Source organism: Aegilops tauschii, chromosome 2, assembly GCF_002575655.3.
Source record: "Aegilops tauschii subsp. strangulata cultivar AL8/78 chromosome 2, Aet v6.0, whole genome shotgun sequence".
NCBI lineage: Eukaryota > Viridiplantae > Streptophyta > Magnoliopsida > Poales > Poaceae > Aegilops > Aegilops tauschii.
Window position 1 is genome coordinate 632,105,738 of NC_053036.3, and position 18,658 is coordinate 632,124,395.

General features: G+C 41.3%; 1 long non-coding RNA gene across 3 annotated transcripts; it reads left to right on the forward strand.

Annotated features, from left to right (window-relative positions):
* The first annotated feature begins 348 nt into the window (after positions 1 to 348).
* On the forward strand, positions 349 to 8,212 carry LOC120973865 (uncharacterized). Of its 3 annotated transcripts, none has more exons than XR_005769427.2 (3): positions 349 to 1,080; positions 1,308 to 1,415; positions 2,496 to 8,212. It is a non-coding gene; the product is annotated as an uncharacterized lncRNA (long non-coding RNA). The 3 variants fall into 3 exon arrangements; XR_006670830.2 differs by having other exon boundaries at positions 3,054 to 8,212; XR_012203610.1 differs by having other exon boundaries at positions 1,311 to 1,415.
* The last annotated feature ends 10,446 nt before the right edge of the window (positions 8,213 to 18,658 follow it).

Genomic DNA, 18,658 nt, shown 5'->3' on the forward strand with positions numbered 1-18,658 from the left:
ATTCATTGCTTTTATGGGTGCTTATGAAATTGAATCTTTGTTTAAAGAGTGTGAAAATCTTGATGATGCTGTTTACAGACCTGAAAATTTTGCTATACTTAAATATTACTATGAGAATTATGAATTCAATTCCGGTATTGATGAATTTATTGAAAGAGTCTCCGCTGTCCAAAAAAAGACTAATATTTTGCAGGAGTCTATGGAAGAAGAAATTGATGACACTACTAGGAAAATGCTTATACATAGAAGTTTACCAGCAGCGTTTGTTTGTGTCCCCACGCTACTGATAATTACCAGTAGCGCTGGGTACAAAGCGCGTTACTGGTATGGCATAGCAGCAGCGTTGGTTTCTTTTAGGCACGCTACTGGTAAGTGTGCCACACCACACCACCAGATCAAAAAATATTAATAGCGCGGGTAGTAAATCCTGCGCTACTACTAAGTGAATAGCTATAGCGTAGACTATACATCCACGCTACTACTAAGCGTGTCCACTGCCTCCACATGCCAAGCGACCAGATCAAAAAAAAAACTTCTCACACAAATCTCACCCCCACCGTACCCCTTGCTCTCGGTCGACCTCCTCTCCCCCACGATCTCGTCGCCGCCGCCACCACTCATGGCGGCCGGTTCCGGCGATCTCCGGCCGCATGCAACATGCCCCCAAGCTCCGCCCCGCCCTCCCCTTCGTCCAGATCCATGCCTCAAGGTCTGCACCCTTGCCCGCGGCTAGGGATTCGGGCGCCCCCGTGTTCTTGCCGCCGAGTGCCCAGGTCGGCCCGCTGGCCAACGAGCAGCACCCCGCACATGCGCGTGCCCAGGCAGACGAGCAGTACGGGGTTTGGCCGCGGACGGAGACGAGTGCAGGCGCGGCAGCAGGAGAAGCTGTGGCGGCGGCGGATCTGGTGACCGCCGGGTCGGCTCGTCGTTCGTGGCCGGCCGGAGTCGTGGTAAGGCGCTGTCGTCCATGGATTCCGGTGGCTAGCTGACGGCCAATTGCCCTTGGACGCTGCTGGAACTGCTCGTTTCTGAATTTTCAGTAATGTGGCTAGCTATGCCAAGTGCGTTTTCTGAATTTTCGTAAGTGCAACAGCCAAGTTCAGTTTTAGTTGAGTGTAGTACTAGTGTTGGCTTTGGGATATCAGTTATAGTTCAGTGTAGTACTAGTGTATGACTAACAAATTAGATGTTAGCAGATAGATGCACAGTTAGTTCAGCAATGTCAAGTTCAGTTTTCGTTCATTGTAGTGTTGTTCAAGTTGAGTTTAGTTCAGGTATAGAATTATCTATTCATGCCTATGTTGCAGCAGTCCACGCGATTGTGATTCTCGTGTCGCTGATAGCTTGGAGCAGTCGGATCTGGTCCGTATACTACTCGTGACTGGGAAGGAAGGATCGTGTCGCTGATAGTTCAGGTATAAAACTGTATCTTCTCATATAGCATTATTTCCAACGGCAAGTGTATTTTGGTCTACCATATATCAATCCACAGAAAGGATGTTATGCGATTTAGCTTCCCATTTTTCGTAAGGCCTTTCTGCAAAAAAATAATACCAACTACAATGCTGCAGTCCTACAGTTTTATCCATCAAACTTTGTTTGTATGGTTACTATTTTATTATTTCAACAACTGGTAGTGAAGTTAAGATGAGCCTTGGAACATTAGTTGTTGATAGCTTAGTCTTTTTTGATGGTCCTCTATCTGTATAGCATTACAAATAACAACCACTGAGCCATGAGTCTTTCTAGATGGTACTCTATCTACATACTCTTACAAGAAACAACCAACGAGTTATGGTATATATTTCCATTCTCGAAATAACTATCTTTGATGCTTCTGAATATTTAGCTTTCAAAATGACTTTACCGAATATGTAAGATTCTATGCCTATAATTTTACTTTTTCACTCTTACTTTTTACAACAGTGTGATACTCTGTAGTTCCTCAAGATATTGTTCTTTATTAGGAGGAATCAAGGATTAAATTTTCTGGAATATTCTATTACACACACACACACACACACTATTACTTAATACATCCATGTGAGATGAAAAAAAAACGTACTGACATTTACATTTTGGATATAATATAATGTGCACCTGCTCATACTTTTCAATAAAATCACTATGGTTGGAAAGAAGAAACTCCTCATTTCCTTTTGATTTAAGATCGCACTAGAGAATATACATAACAGATCTATTTGATTGATGTTACAAATTTGCAAGTGCAGCAGCTTAACTGTCAGTAATATATGAAATGTTGCTCTAAGTCTCTTATGTCACATGAATGAATGTTATAGCAAAAATTCCTTATAAATATATTAATAAATGGGAAGTTGTCGTGTCGACTATTATGACCAGTGATATAGTTTCTGAAATGTACAACCGCGGTTATAATCAAACGTATATCCTTTTATATGTCATCTGATTCAACTTGAAACATCGCATTTATTTCTTCAACGCCTATCTGATTGATTTTATTTAATAAAATGCAGTCTTCAGAATTGGTTGGCGGAGAAGATTCATTTTATTTTTTGAGGAATTACAATGAAAAATTATGAGTAAGAATTTACATATGAATTGTCTAACCAGTATGCGGCCAAAAAACAATGAATTTAAATATCTTTACATCCTTTGGCACCCGTGCAGAACTATTATACTTGTTGGTCATAATAATTTCCATGAGCATAGACCAAGGTGATAGTTAATTGGTAATACTTCTACTTCTTTCACGTAAAACTAGCTCGTGCAACGCACGGGTTGACGACTAGTACCGTACTAATGCTTCAGGTTCTTTGTGAGTTCCTAGTAGTGGTCTTGGTTCATTGTTTAATTCCAGTATTTGTGAGTTCCTAGTAGTGTTCTATTTATAGACCAAGTGGTCCTTTCACTATTTCTTAGTTGGCTGTGGCTGATCCCTTTGAAACTTTCTATTTATGGATGATTGGAACAGTTCCAGTTATCCTATGTGCCTGCTCTAACAGGAAAGCATTTTCCTAAGGATCATGTCTAGTAAGTTGTACAAAACTAATAGGGAACACATGGACATGAAGTTGCAGCGGCGACGGCGACGATATCGACATGGGGCTGCGGTGGCGACAATGACGACGACATTGACATCGACGGGGGCTGCGGCGGCGACGACGATGATAACGACATTCTCACGGTGCTGCGGCGGCGGCGACGACGTCGACGACATCGTCATGGTGTTGTGGCGGTGGCGACGACGACATCAACACCTTCAACACGTGCTTGTGGAGGCGCCGACGTCAACGACCTATACGCGTGGCGTATATTATATATATAATGTATTAATTATCTATATTAGATATGTATGATTGACTGTATTCATAACATGGATGTATTATGATATCCATGTATGTCTAAACTGGAATAGGTAGATTTTTTTTGAAATCCTAATTAGTTACCAGTAGCGCGGGGGTATTTTGGATGCTCTACTACTATTCTATTACTAGTAGCGTGGGTGTGAAATAGTAGTAGCGTGGTGCACCAGCGCTACTGGTATGGCTGGATAGTAGTAGCGTGGGGTAAAATAAGCGCTACTGCTAAAAAATAGCTGTAGCACCGTAACAGTAGCGCGTGTGGCAACGCTACTGGTAGCAAAAAAACCAGTGCTACTCGTAAGCTTTTTCCTAGTAGTGTGATATTGTGAGCTCATTGGATGAAAAAGATGAGGAGAAGAGCGAAGAACAAAAGAAGGAAGAGCGGATTGATCACCCGTTCCCACCATCTAATGAGAGTAACTCTTCAACTCATACATTGTTTAATTTCCCTTCGTGCTTACCAAAGGATGAATGCTATGATGACTGTTATGATCCCGTTGATTCTTTGGAAATATCCCTTTTTGATGATGCTTGCTATGCTTGTGGCCAAGATGCCAATATGAATTATGCTTATGGAGATGAACTTGCTATAGTTCCTTATGTTAAAAATTAAATTGTTGCTATTGGACTCATGCATGATAGTCCTATTATCCTTTTGAATTCTCCCAACTACACTACATCGGAGAAATTTGCCCGTATTAAGGATTATATTGATGGGTTGCATTTTACCGTTGGACATGATAATTTTGATGAATATAATATGCATGTTCTTGCTGCTCCTACTTGCAATTATTATGAGAGAGGAACTACATCTCCGCCTCTCCATGTTTCCAATATGATAAAATTGCAAGAAACTGTTTATACTATGCATTGGCCTTTACTATGTGTGCATGAATTGTTCTTTTATGACATGCCGATGCATAGGATGAGAGTTAGACTTCGTCATTACATGATATATGTTAATTTGTGTTCACTAGTAAATCACAAATCATTGTTAATTAAAATTGGCTTTGATATACCTTGGGTTCCGGGTGGATCCATTACTTGAGCACTATATACCTAGCTTAATGGCTTTAAAGAAAGCGCTGCCAGGGAGACAACCCGGAAGTTTTAGAGAGTCATCTATTTCTGTTGTGTGCTTTTATAAAGTTTAAAAATAAAAATAATGTGCCAAGATTTGCCTTTAGGATGTTTACATTGCTTGTTGGTTTGTGCGGTGCAAGATAGAAACTTTGCATGTAGTGCATGATTTTACATTTTTTACTGGAACGTCAAACTGTGCTGAAACTTTTTGCACTGTCTTTCTATAGAAATTGTTTATTTTTCCTAATTGTTTCAGAATTTGTGGAGTAACAAAAGTATGGTGAATGTTCAGATTACTACAGACTGTCTTGTTTAAGACAGATTCTGTTTTTGATGCATAGTTTGCTTGTTTTGATGAAACTATCGATTTCTATCAGTGGATTAAGCCATGGAAAAGTTATATTACAGTATCTACAATGCAAAAACAAAATATGAATTGGTTTGCAACAGTACTTAGAGTAGTGTTTTGCTTTATTATACTAACGGATCTTACCGAGCTTTCTGTTGAGTTTTGTGTGGATGAAGTGTTCGAAGATCGAGGATGTCTCGATGTGAGGAGAAGGAGGAGAGACAAGAGCTCAAGCTTGGGTATGCCCAAGGAACCACAAGTAAATATTCAACGAGACTCAAGCGTCTAAGGTTGGGGATGCCCCAAAAGGCATCCCATCTTTCTTCAACAAGTATCGGTATGTTTTCAGATTCGTTTCGTTCATGCGATATGTGCAAATCTTGGAGCGTCTTTTGCATTTAGTTTTCACTTTTCCTTTATGCATCATGCTGGCATGATATAATCCTTGGTTGATTTAGAGAATGCTCATTGCGCTTCACTTATATTTTTTGAGTATGGCTTTATAGAATGCTTCATGTGCTTCACTTATATCATTTGAAGTTTGGATTGCCTGTTTCTCTTCACTTAGAAAACAACCATTTTTAGGATGATCTTTTGCTTAAATTATATTTGTTAGAGCGTGGGCATATCTTTTGTAGAAAGAATTAAACTCTCTTGCTTCACTTATATCTATTTAGAGAGATGACAGGAATTGGTCATTCACATGGTTAGTCATAAAATCCTACATAAAACTTGTAGATCACTGAATATGATATGTTTGATTCCTTGCAATAGTTTTGTGATATAAAGATGGTGATATTAGAGTCATGCTAGTGGGTAGTTGTGGATTGTAGAAATACTTGTGTTGAAGTTTGTGATTCCCGTAGCATGCACGTAATGGTGAACCGTTATGTAACGAAGTTGGAGCATGAGGTATTTATTGATTGTCTTCCTTATGAGTGGCGGTCGGGGATGAGCGATTGTCTTTTCCTACCAATCTATCCCCCTAGGAGCATGCGCGTAGTACTTTGTTTCGATAACTAATAGCTTTTTGAAATAAGTATGTGAGTTCTTTATGACTAATGTTGAGTCCATGGATTATACGCACTCTCACCCTTCCATCATTGCTAGCCTCTTCGGTACCGTGCATTGCCCTTTCTCACCTCGAGAGTTGGTGCAAACTTCGCCGGTGCATCCAAACCCCGTGATATGATGCCCTCTATCGCACATAAACCTCCTTATATCTTCCTCAAAACAGCCACCATACCTACCTATTATGGCATTTCCATAGCCATTCCGAGATATATTGCCATGCAACTTCCATCATCATCATATACATGACGTGAGCATTCATTGTCATATTGCTTTGCATGATCGTAAGATAGCCAGCATGATGTTTTCATGGCTTGTCCCTTTTTTGATGTCATTGTTATGCTAGATCATTGCACATCTCGGTACACTACCGGAGGCATTCATATAGAGTCATACTTTGTTTTAGACATCGAGTTGTAATATTCAGTTTTAAGTAAATAAAAGTGTGATGATCATCATTATTAGAGCATTGCCCCAGTGAGGAAATGATGATGGATACTATGATTCCCCCACAAGTCGGGATGAGACTCCGGACTTTAAAAAAGAGAGGCCAAAGAAGCCCAAATATAAAAAGAGGCCAAAGAAGCCCACCAAAAAAACAAAACAAAAACAAAACAAAAAAATGATGAGAGAAAAAGAGAGAAGGGGCAATGTTACTATGCTTTTACCACACTTGAGCGTCAGAGTAGCACCATGTTCTTCATATAGAGAGTCTCTTGAGTTATCACTTTCATATACTAGTGGGAATTTTTCATTATAGAACTTGGCTTGTATATTCCGATGATGGGCTTCCTCAAATGCCCGAGGTCTTCATGAGCAAGCAAGTTGGATGCACACCCACTTAGTTTCCAGTTTGAGCTTTCATACACTTATAGCTCTTAGTGCATCCATTGCATGGCAATCCCTACTCCTCACATTGACATCAATTGATGGGCATCTCCATAGCCCGTTGATTAGCCGCATCGATGTGAGACTTTCTCCTTTTTGTCTTCTTCACACAACCTCCATCATCATATTCTATTCCACCTATAGAGCTATGTCCATGGCACACGCTCATGTATTGCATGAAAGTTGAAAAGGTTTGAGAATGTCAAAAGAATGAAACAATTGCTTGGCCTGTCATCGGGGTTGTGCATTATTTGAATATTTTGTGTGGTGAAGATGGAGCATAGCCAGTCCATATGATTTTGTAGGGATAACTTTCTTTGGCCATTTTATTTTGAAAAGACATGATTGCTTTATTAGTAGGCTTGAAGTATTATTGTCTTAATGTCAAATGATAGACTATTGCTTTGAATCACTCGTGTCTTAATATTCATGCCATGATTAGATTACATGATCAAGATTATGCTAGGTAGCATTCCACATCAAAAATTATCTTTTTTATCATTTACCTACTCGAGGACGAGTAGGAATTAAGCTTGGGGATGCTGATACGTCTCCGTCGTATCTATAATTTTTTATTGTTCCATGCCAATATTCTACAACTTTTACATACTTTTGGCAACTTTTTATACTATTTTTGGGACTAACATATTGATCCAGTGCCCAGTGCCAGTTCTTGTTTGTTTTATGTTTTTTGTTTCGCAGAAAATCCATATCAAACGGAGTCCAAACGGGATAAAAACTGACGGATATATTTTTTGGAATATATGTGAATTTTGGGAAGTAGAATCAACACGAGACGATGCCCGAGGGGCCCACGAGGCAGGGGGCGCGCCCCTGACCCTCGTGGACACCCCGTAAGGCAGTTGTTGCCCTTCTTTCACCGCAAGAAAGCTAATATCCGGATAAAAATCGTGTTCAAATTTCAATCCAATCGGAGTTACGGACATTCGGGAATATAAGAAATGGTGAAAGGCCAGATCTGGGAACGCAGAAACAGAGAGAGACAGAGAGATAGATCCAATCTCGGAGGGGCTCTCGCCCCTCCGCTACCATGGAGGCCATGGACCAGAGGGGAAACCCTTCTCCCATCTAGGGAGAATGTCAAGGAAGAAGAAGAAGAAGGGGGCCCCTCTCCCCCTCTCTCCCGGTGGCGCCGGAACGCCACCGGGGTCATCATCGTCACCGCAATCTACACCAACACCTCCATCATCTCCACCGGCATCTTCATCACCTTCCCCCATCTATCTACAACGGTCCACTCTCCCGCAATCCGATGTACCCTCTACTTGAACATGGTGCTTTATGCTTCATATTATTATCCAATGATGTGTTGCCATCCTATGATGTCTGAGTAGATTTTCATTGTCCTATCGGTTATTGGTTAATTGCTATGATTGATTTAATTTGCTTGTGGTTATGTTGCTGACCTTTGGTGCCCATCATATGAGCGCGCGCGTGGAGCACACCATAGGGTTAGTTGTATGTTGATAGGACTATGTATTGGAGGGCAAGAGTGACAGAAGCTTCAACCTAGCATAGAAATTAATGCATACGGGATTGAAGGGGGACCAATATATCTTAATGCTATGGTTGGGTTTTAACTTAATGAATGTTAGTAGTTGCGGATGATTTTTAATAGTTCCAATCATAAGTGCATAGAATTCCAAGTCAGGGATGACATGCTAGCAGTGGCCTCTCCCACATAAAACTTGCTATCGGTCTAGTAGAGTAGTCAATTGCTTAGGGACAATTTCGCAACTCCTACCACCACTTTTCCACACTCCCTATACTAACTTTATTGCTTCTTTACCTAAACAACCCCTAGTTTTTATTTACGTGCTCTTTATATTATTGCAAACCTATCCAACAACACCTACAAAGTACTTCTAGTTTTATACTTTTTCTAGGTAAAGCGAACGTCAAGCGTGCATAGAGTTGTATCGGTGGTCGATAAAACTTGAGGGAATATTTGTTCTACCTTTAGCTCCTCGTTGGGTTCGACACTCTTACTTATCGAAAGAGGCTACAATTGATCCCCTATACTTGTGGGTTAGCAATGATGCACTTTGGGCTTATAGAACAGCATATAAAAATCCTATGGGTATGTCCCCTTATAAGATGGTTTATGGAAAAGCTTTTCATTTGCCTCTTGAGTTAGAACATAAAGCATATTGGGCCATCAAAGAGCTTAACTATGATTTCAAACTTGCTAGTGAAAAGAGGTTATTTGATATTAGTTCTTTAGATGAATGGAGAACCCAAGCTTATGAAAACGCAAAATTATTCAAAGAAAAAGTTAAAAGCTGGCATGACAAAAGAATCCAAAAGCGTGAGTATAAAGTCGAAGAATATGTTCTTTTGTACAACTCTCGTTTCAGATTCTTTGCAGGAAAACTCCTCTCGAAATGGGAAGGACCTTAGTTATCGAGGAGGTTTATCGGTTCGGAGCCATCAAAATAAATAATGCCGAAGGTACTAACCCGAAGGTTGTCAATGGGCAACGAATAAAACATTATATCTCAGGTACGCCCATTAATGTTGAAAGTAATATTATCCAAACTTTGACACCGGAAGAACACATAAAAGAGTCCTTCCAGAACACTCCACAATCGTGAAAATAAGGAGGTACGTGATACGGTAAGTAAACGGACTCCAAAAAATCTGCAAAAATATTTTTTTGTCAGTTTTGGAAAATTTAGAAAAATAGGAAAATAAGAAACTGCCAGGAAGCGTACCCTGGTGGGCACAAGACACCAGGGCGCCTGGCGCGCCCAGGTGGGTTGTGCCCACCTGGGACACCTTCGGACTCCATTTTTCTACAGTATGCTTTTCCCCCAAGATAAAAAATCTATATATACTTCCTGAACCTGTTAACCACCGTATCATGAAGAAATCCTCTGTTTTCTTTTCCTTGCTTTTTTTTGTCAGAACCCATCTACCATGGCCACCTCCGGTTCCTCTAAGGACAAGTTCTTCAAAAACGTCATCAACCCATATATGCGGGAAGTGGTGCAGCACCCTCAGGTCATACACATGCATGAGGGGCTGCTCCACATCCGCGACGTGCAAGGCCCCAAAGGGACGGGAACCATGGAGGCCAGGCTTGAAGCTATGGAACAAGATGTCTTCCGGTGCAAGAGGATGGTGGAGCGTGGACTCAACGCCAATCCCCTCATGATCACGGACCTCTCCCGTGATCTCAAGGTGGATGGCAAGCCCATGAAGGACATTGTCTTCACCCTCAACGAGCAAATCAACTTCGTCCAAAGCCAGATCTATGATCTCCAAAACCAAGTGTTTGAATATGAGGCATGGTTTAAAGGTATGAGTTTGACTGCTAGTTGTAGGACCCGTGAGACTCACTCCTCCTCTTATGATGGTGGGCCACTGCCATGGAAATTCGAGGACAAGATCTCTTCTTCATCACCACCATCTGCTTCTTCGCCACCAAAGGAGAACCGAGTATCGGGTTTGGGCACTCCCCTTGGATTCCGCAAGCTTGGGGGAGGTGCCCCGGTATCGTATCATACCACTATCTTTTTGCCTTCACTTATTTTAGTTCGATCTTTTGCTTTAGATGAATAAAAGTTTTGTTCGATCCTTTCTTCTTTGAGAGTTTGCTTAGTGATCTATCCTTCTAATCGTGTGCAAGATATATAATAAAGTTTAATTTGAGTTTTTGCTTTCTTTACTTTCATGTTGCAAATAAAAGAAAAGAAATAATGAAGAAAAATAGAAAGGAAAGAAATAAAAGAATAAAATATATCAAAAAGATCATATACTTATGGTAGGTGATGACACCACATAAGGAAAAGTATAAGTAGAAAATTTTATTAGAGCTTGACAACCATAGCATTAGTCAATGATGCAACTCATGAAAGAATTAATAAGGGAAGAGAAGATTCACATATAAATATACTATCCTAGAAATCTTTTGTGATTGTGAGCCCTCATCAAAATATTATATGCAAAAATTGTTGACGTTGGACAAGGAAGACAACTTAATGGTTTATGTTTGTTTATATTCACATAGAAGTCATATTGTCATAGATCCTTTAACATGTGGTGCTTGCCCCTATCTTTGCTAGCGAAAAATTCCGCACTAAGTAGAGATACTACTTGTGCCTCCAAAAACCCTTAAACCCAAATCTTATTTTCAAGAGTCCACCATAGCTACCTTGGGATTGAGCAAGATCCCTCAAGTAAGTTGTCATCGGTGCAAAAAGGCAATAAAAATTGCTTCTCAAAGTTTGAGATCACTTAGTGTATGAGAAAATTGAGCGTTGCACGAACTTGTGATGGTGAAGAATACAAGCGACAGACTGTATAATAAAGGTCGCTATCACAAGGGGCAATGTAACGTGACATTCTTTTGCACTAAGGGGTTGAGCATACAAACCAATCAGCGCATGGCAACCTATGCTTCCCTCTGCGAAGGGCCTATCTTTTACTTTTCATGTATTTACTTTTATGCAAAGAGTCAAAGTATTCTTTCTACCCTTTTATTTTTATCCTTTGGCAAGCATCATGTGGTGAGGAAAGATCTAGGCACATATGTCCAGTCGAATATAAATAGCATGAGTCATTATTGTTGACATCACCCTTGAGGTGAATATGTTGGGAGGCAAAACTATACGCCCCTATCTTTCTATGTGTCCGGTTGAAACGTTTTGCTCATGTGTACGCGGAGAGTGTTAGCAATCAGATAAGACTATGATGGTTGAGTATGTGGACTTGCCTAAAGGCCCCGATACGTGACCCTTCCTGAAAGATGATGAATTGTAGTTGCAAAGTTGACTGAGAACATAGTTTGTTGGTTTTTAATGGAGTTTTTGCTTTATACTTCAATAATGTGATGAATTGTCACTTATTCATGACAAGTATATGATAAAAGTTTTATGTTTAATTTTGTTGCTGTTATAATAATAAACATGATGCTTCTATGTCCGCATTTTGTTTTTATCGACACCTCTCTCTAAGCATGTGGACATTTTTCTCGATTTCGGTTTCCGCTTGAGGACAAGAGAGGTCTAAGCTTGGAGGAGTTGATACATCCATTTTGCATCATGTTTTCTTACTGTTATTTATGATGTTTTTATCCATAATAATGGTTTTTGGAGTAATTTTAATGCATTTTGTCTCATAATATGCAAGGTATACACAAAGAGGGAGAATTTCGGCAGCTGGAATCTGGAGCTGGAAAAGCTACGTCAGGCCACCTATTCTGCACAACTCCAAACAAGCTGAAACTTCACGGAGATTTTTTATGGAATATTTGAGGAAAACTGGAGAAAATAACTACCAGAGGGGGCCCACCAGGTGGGCACCACCCACCTGGGCGCGCCAGGGAGCCCAGGCGTGCCCTGGTGGGTTGTGCTCACCCAGGACCACCTCCGGTGCCCTTCTTCTGGTATACAGGTCATTTTCACCAAGAAAAAATAAGGAGAGGACTTTCGGGACGGAGCGCCGCCGTCTCGAGGCGGACTTGGACAAGAGCACTTTTGCCCTCCGGCGGAGCGATTCCGCTAGGGGAACTTCCCTCCCGGAGGGGGAAATCATCGTCGTCGTCATCACCAACAACTCTCCCATCTTGGGGAGGGCAATTTTCATCAACATTTTCAACAGCACCATCTCATCTCAAACCCTAGTTCATCTCTTGTGTTCAATCTTGTTACCGGAACTATAGATTGGTGCTTGTGGGTGACTACACTAGTAGAAAAAGGGCCATTTGTCCCGGTTCTTGCAGGATACTTTGACGAATGACCCATTGAGATGAGATTGTTTGAACCCAACGTACTGGACTATGATTTTCTCATGAAAGAAGTGGCTGGATATGGTTATAAAAAGGATTCAGATTGGTACCACTTCTTACCTGAGCATGCGTGCGAACTACCAGAAGAAATGTTCCTGATTTCAGGACCAGGTGATTTTGCAAAGATGATTTCTCGTCTGAACAGCCGCAAGAAATTTCATTTGTATTTGGTGTATAATCGTCCACCGAAAGATGATTATGACTGGTGGTCGGACATGGATTCAGAGGTTCCTATTCTTCATGTTACATCAATTTTACGGCTTCATCATCCTTAAGTTTGTCCTAATACGTTCGTATGATTTTTGACAGGAACTGCGCATCCAAGACATGCAGCATGAGGAGGCTCTGGCTAGAGAGCTTGAGGCAAAGGAACAACTAAACTCCTTAGGTTACATTGATGTACCGTGTAAAAATATGGCAGAAGGTGGGTCGTCGCCAATCCTGACACAAACTCCAACGACAAATACGAAGAAGTCACTGGATTTTGGCACTGGAGACGAGCTTCCGTACGAGGGCTAATGTTATTTGAAATGTTTTTAAGCTGGAGACAACATTTTTTGGTTTTTTTACGAATGTTTGCAGTTATGGAACAATTCATTCATGACGGAGGCCTTGTAACAACATTTTTGCTAGAATGTGATTTCCATTTCCAACGCGACATGCATGTGTTTATACCCAACTGTACACTCCGTCCGTTCCTAAATATATGTATTTTAAGATATTTCAGTATGAACTACATATAGATGTATATAGACGTATTTTCGAGTGTAGATTCACTCATTTTGCTCCGTACGTATTTCATACTGAAATCTCAAAAAAAGACTTATATTTTCGAACGGAGGGAGTAGTTGTTAGTGAGCACGCCTTTTGTAAAAAAAATCTGCAGTCACTTCAGAACATTTATGTACATTCATGCTACGTGGCCGTCGATCTGTCCGCACATGTGCTAGCGATGCTTGTGTACACGATAGAAGACCCCGCGACAGGTGCTGCAGGATCATGTACAACTGTGACTGAATTTTTTTGCTACAAAACGGTGCAGGAAATAAACCAAACGGACATTTTATGTGGCACAACGTGACAAAAGTGCTGGCGAATCATCCTCGGGATCGGCGGAGTCAGACCTGACGAGATCTGCTTCGGGTTCGGTGCGGTGTCAGGGCGCATCGAAGCGCGAGCGGATCCCCCCAAAGTGCACGAGAAAGGGCCGTCGCACGCGCGCGCGTCGTCACCCGGAGACAGGCCGACCGAATTAATCCGCGCACGTCGTCACCCGAAGACGGGCCCCGCACATGTACGCCTGTCGGGCCCAGTTCGATAATCCCATGCGATGCGCCTGCTGTGGAGTTCGTTCGTGCATGCATGATTACCGACGCCATGCATGCATGTAGGTTTCCCACGTTCGGCATGCCTCCTCCCGCAAAGCCCGACCCATTCAAGAAATTAAGCCCGGGCCGGCCCACGTCGCGCCGATCTCGTGCCAGGATCACGTCTTAATATTTTTAGTCCCACCTCGCCCCCCGAGCAAGTGCTGCACCGGCTTAAATACCTTCATCTATTTGCTTATTACACGCGTGGGTCTTCCTTGCACTCTATTTGGTGGATATGCAGGATTAATATGATTCATCATCCATATTCATCCTGTATATTCATCAATTGGAGAGCATGGATGACTGATGTATTTTTTCGGATTTATAGAAAATGCGAACCAAATATCGCAAACTCATACTGTTGCAAGGGTGTGGACTATTAAAAAGAAAAGAACTAACACAACCTTTACTTCATTTTTGGATTTTAAAACGGTAAGAAATAAAAAAGAAAAAATATTTGATTTTAAAATATAGTAAATATATAAAAGAAAAGAAATATTGGATAAGTGAAATAACACACAATAAAGAACATAAAATAATTGGGCCCAAGCCAGAGCGTGGCGGGCACAGCCGAGTTGTGGTGGGAGTTTAGTCCCACCTCGCCAAGCGAGAGGAGCTCGCACCGGTTTATATACGTTGCTAACAGCTCTCTCACAAGTTCCTCTCTACATCATGCATGGCAACCTGGTCGCTCCCTGCCCTTGGGGACTTGTAGGAAGGTAATTCATGCAACACGCGCCTGCATCCTGGTCCAAATGCTGTTGGGTTTCTAATCGTATGCAGGCCGTGCTCAGTGAGCATACTAGTAGGCGGGCATTTTTTTCATTTCCATTTTAAGTTTTGCATATGTCACAAGTCAATATTTTTACCTTCTTGAGATAACCCCCTATCCATTTTTATACATGCTCACTTACATGTAATAAACATGAGTGTTCTATGAGACTAGTAGTAGGCGGGCATTTTTCAACTTTTTATTTTATTTTTTGCATATGACACAAGTCAATATTCTGCTCTGTAGACTGACTGATCAAAACATCGGTCTACACCTTAAGCGGGCATTGTAGGATATATTTTTTTCCAAATTTCTTTCATAAACATGCTTGGCACATCTATTTGAGCATGTAGAACAAATTCGGGGTGATTTGGAGGTGGTGGAAAAATCACATTTTCTACAAAAACTGGCTTAAGTGAGACCAAATGGTCCCTCGTGTTTAAGCGTGATTTTTCGACCTTCTTTAAATCACCTATAATTTTGCACACTTGATATGTTGCACAAACATAGCTAGGTTTTCAAGGTTTTATAATTGTTTATTTTTTTAAATTTATTCTGCCCTGTAGACTGACTGATCAAAACAACGGTCTACACCTTAAGCGGGCATTGTAGGGTATTTTTTTGCAAATTTCTTTCATAGACATGCTAGGCACATCTATTTAAGCATGTAGAACAAATTTGGGATGATTTGGAGGTGGTGGAAAAATCACATTTTCTACAAAAACTGGCTTAAGTGAGATCAAATGGTCCCTCGTGTTTTAGCGTGATTTTTTTCGAGCTTCTCTAAATCACCTATAATTTTGCATACTTGATATGTTGTACAAACATAGCTAGGTTTTAAAGGTTTTATAATTTTTTTGAATTTATTTTACCCTGTAGACTGACTGATCAAAACATCGGTCTACACCTTAAGCGGGCATTGTAGGATACATTTTTTTTTCCAAATTTCTTTCATAGACATGCTTGGCACATCTATTTGAGCATGTAGAACAAATTTTGGGTGATTTGGAGGTGGTGAAAAAAAATCACATTTTTTTACAAAAACTGGCTTAAGTGAGACCAAATGGTCCCTCGTGTTTAGTCGTGATTTTTTCAACCTTCTCTAAATCACCTATAATTTTGCACACTTGATATGTTGCACAAACATAGCTAGGTTTTCAAGGTTTTATAATTTTATATATTTTTTTAATTTATTCTGCCCTATAGACTGACTAATCAAAACAACGGTCTACAGCTTAAGCGGGCATTGTAGGATACATTTTTTTTCCCAAATTTCTTTCATAGACATGCTAGGAACATCTATTTAAGCATGTAGAACAAATTTGGGGTGATTTGGAGGTGGTGGAAAAAAAATCACATTTCTACAAAAACTGGCTTAAATGATCCCTCGTGTTTTAGCGTGATTTTTTCGACCTTCTCTAAATCACCTATAATTTTGCACACTTGATATGTTGCACAAACATAGCTAGGTTTTCAAGGTTTTACAATTTTTTATTTTTTTTTGAATTTATTCTTCCCTGTTTACCTGGCATTGCCGGCCTAGAGATCAAGTCTTCTGGCAATACAAAACAACATGGTATAGAAACAACCGCTTTATTGATGCTAGCGGATTACATAAGTCTGATATTACATCAAGATACAAGGCCAAGCGGCACGCACGGTGCTGCTAGAAATTATGTACATTATTTAATGAACATGACGGGGGCCTCGATCACACGAACTACGCGGCAGCGGAAGAACGACGAAGTGGAACTCCATAGCACAGGGACACCAACGTGGACACGGCCTAGACGCGAGATGCGCTCCGATGTGAACTGACTTGCCTGAAAGCTGGCATAACACGCTAGGTCAGTACATTGAATGTACTTGCAAGCTCACAACAAACATTAGCACGATGGTAGACAATATCATGATATTTAATCAGATTAATGCAAGGCAAGAACTACTACCGATGCAATACAAACGATAGATGCACTGAGTCCAACGGACTCGCTTACCAGACGGTTACCTCGTAACCAAACGGTGACCAGACCGGGGTCACATCTGAAACCATTCACTCATGAACAACTCCTGAGTTCATGAACCACACGAATCACAATGCATCACAACAATCATTTTAGTTTGCAAAATTAATTATAAAAGTTGATCCATGGTGTGACTTACTCACGAGTTATGCCCATAACCGAGGATGCGGCTATCGATAGATTAAATACACTCTGCAGAGGTAGCACACTTAACCCACACTACGGAACACCTGGCCTCGCATTCCCATTCGGGTGGACCAAAGCGTTCCAACGAAACCCTCCCTTTTTCATGCACTCTCCCCGGCCACTCTGACCAACTCCCTCTCAGGGCTAGGTCTTGGGTGGCCCTGTGTCTACCAAAGACACCAACGGCCACCGTCGTGGCAAAACGGTCCCAAACGGGGACAAGGTACCATAAAAACAAAAACGAGCACACAAGGTTATGTCTGCCTAACGGGCCAGGGTATGCACGCCCATAACCTTCCCTCGCGGGAGGCAGCAGTGAGAGTCACAACAAAAGACCGAATCAAGACCTTCCCACAAGGTAAATGTGGTCGCACTGAATAAAAACCCGATTCAGTGGCTCCATGATGTGATCAACATCATATTCAAGTTGAACTTAATCAAATTTAACTTTGATAAAAACTTTTTATCAAATATGATATAATGCCATAATCATGCAACTACTCGTCATGCAAAGCAATCAACTCATAATCATGGATCAAACTTAACAATATAATTATCTTGCAATACTCAGAATCAAAACTTCTCTGGTTATAACTCATTTTTTATTATCAAGCTATATTTTTATTAGTTCATCATTTAAATAAAAGTATCACTTAATAAAAGAACTATCATTATTTAATATAACAATATAGCTAGTGCAAAATCTTATTCTACTTGACCAAACAAGTTCATGCATTCAACCAGTAACTAAAACAAGCATATCAAGCATGATAAAATAACTAATAATTAACCAAATTTATTTATCAAATTTTAAATGCAAATAAGAACTCATATTCAAGTAGAAAATCATAGATATTGAAATAACACCATCCAAATGCTGGTGTGGCTTGCCTTAGTGTAGAGGAGGATCACACCCCTCTCGGTTTGCTTCAAGACAAGCTTCTCCTTCTGAAAAGAAATTAAAACCACAAAAACAATTATCAAAACACATTTTGAAAATCACCAGAAATTCTAGACAGCAAGGAAAAATCCACCTTTTGGTGTGCTGCTAGAGTTTTCTGAAACAAAGGCAATGCAAAAAGAATCAATTCATTTGGACTTATGGTTTAGAAATTGTGGCTGGTCAAAGTTTAGTCAAATTTCTGAATAATATTTGAATTAAACAGAAATCCTGGGGGTGACGTCGAAGGCGTAAACAGAAAAGGCGCCTCCACTTGTACCGCTTCGGGCGCGAGTGGTGAGGCCAACAGGTGGGTCCCGCGCGTCAGGAGAGAGAGGGGGAGCGCGAGATCAGAGAGAGGCAGGGCTTCACCGGAGCTCACGCCGGCGACGAGCGGGTTTGGGGCTAGGCTACAGGGATAGGATTGAAGCTGGGCTTGTGGCGCACCTGCCCGTACATGTGGCTTGGCGTGGGGTGGACGGACCTGCTCGCGGTTGAGCTCGTAAGCTTCGGTGGCAGACGGGGTTCGCCGGAGAATTTGAAGACGACGGTTAGGAGCGGCTCCGAGGGCTCAGCGGCGTCCAGGCAGCACCAACAGGTCCCCAATGCCCCGCCCGAGCAGCTGCTTGACCTCGAGAGGCACCGGAGAGCGGTGGCCGTGATGCGGGGGTCGCCAGAGTTCTCTGGTAGGGGCGACGGCCAGAGGCCTGCCCGATTGAGCTGCTGCTAGTCTACGTGTTCGTGGAGGTGGTGTGGAGTGGTGCTTGGCTAGAAATCGAGGTAGGGTGCGCTATATATAGCCGGAGCGAGGGGGCAAAT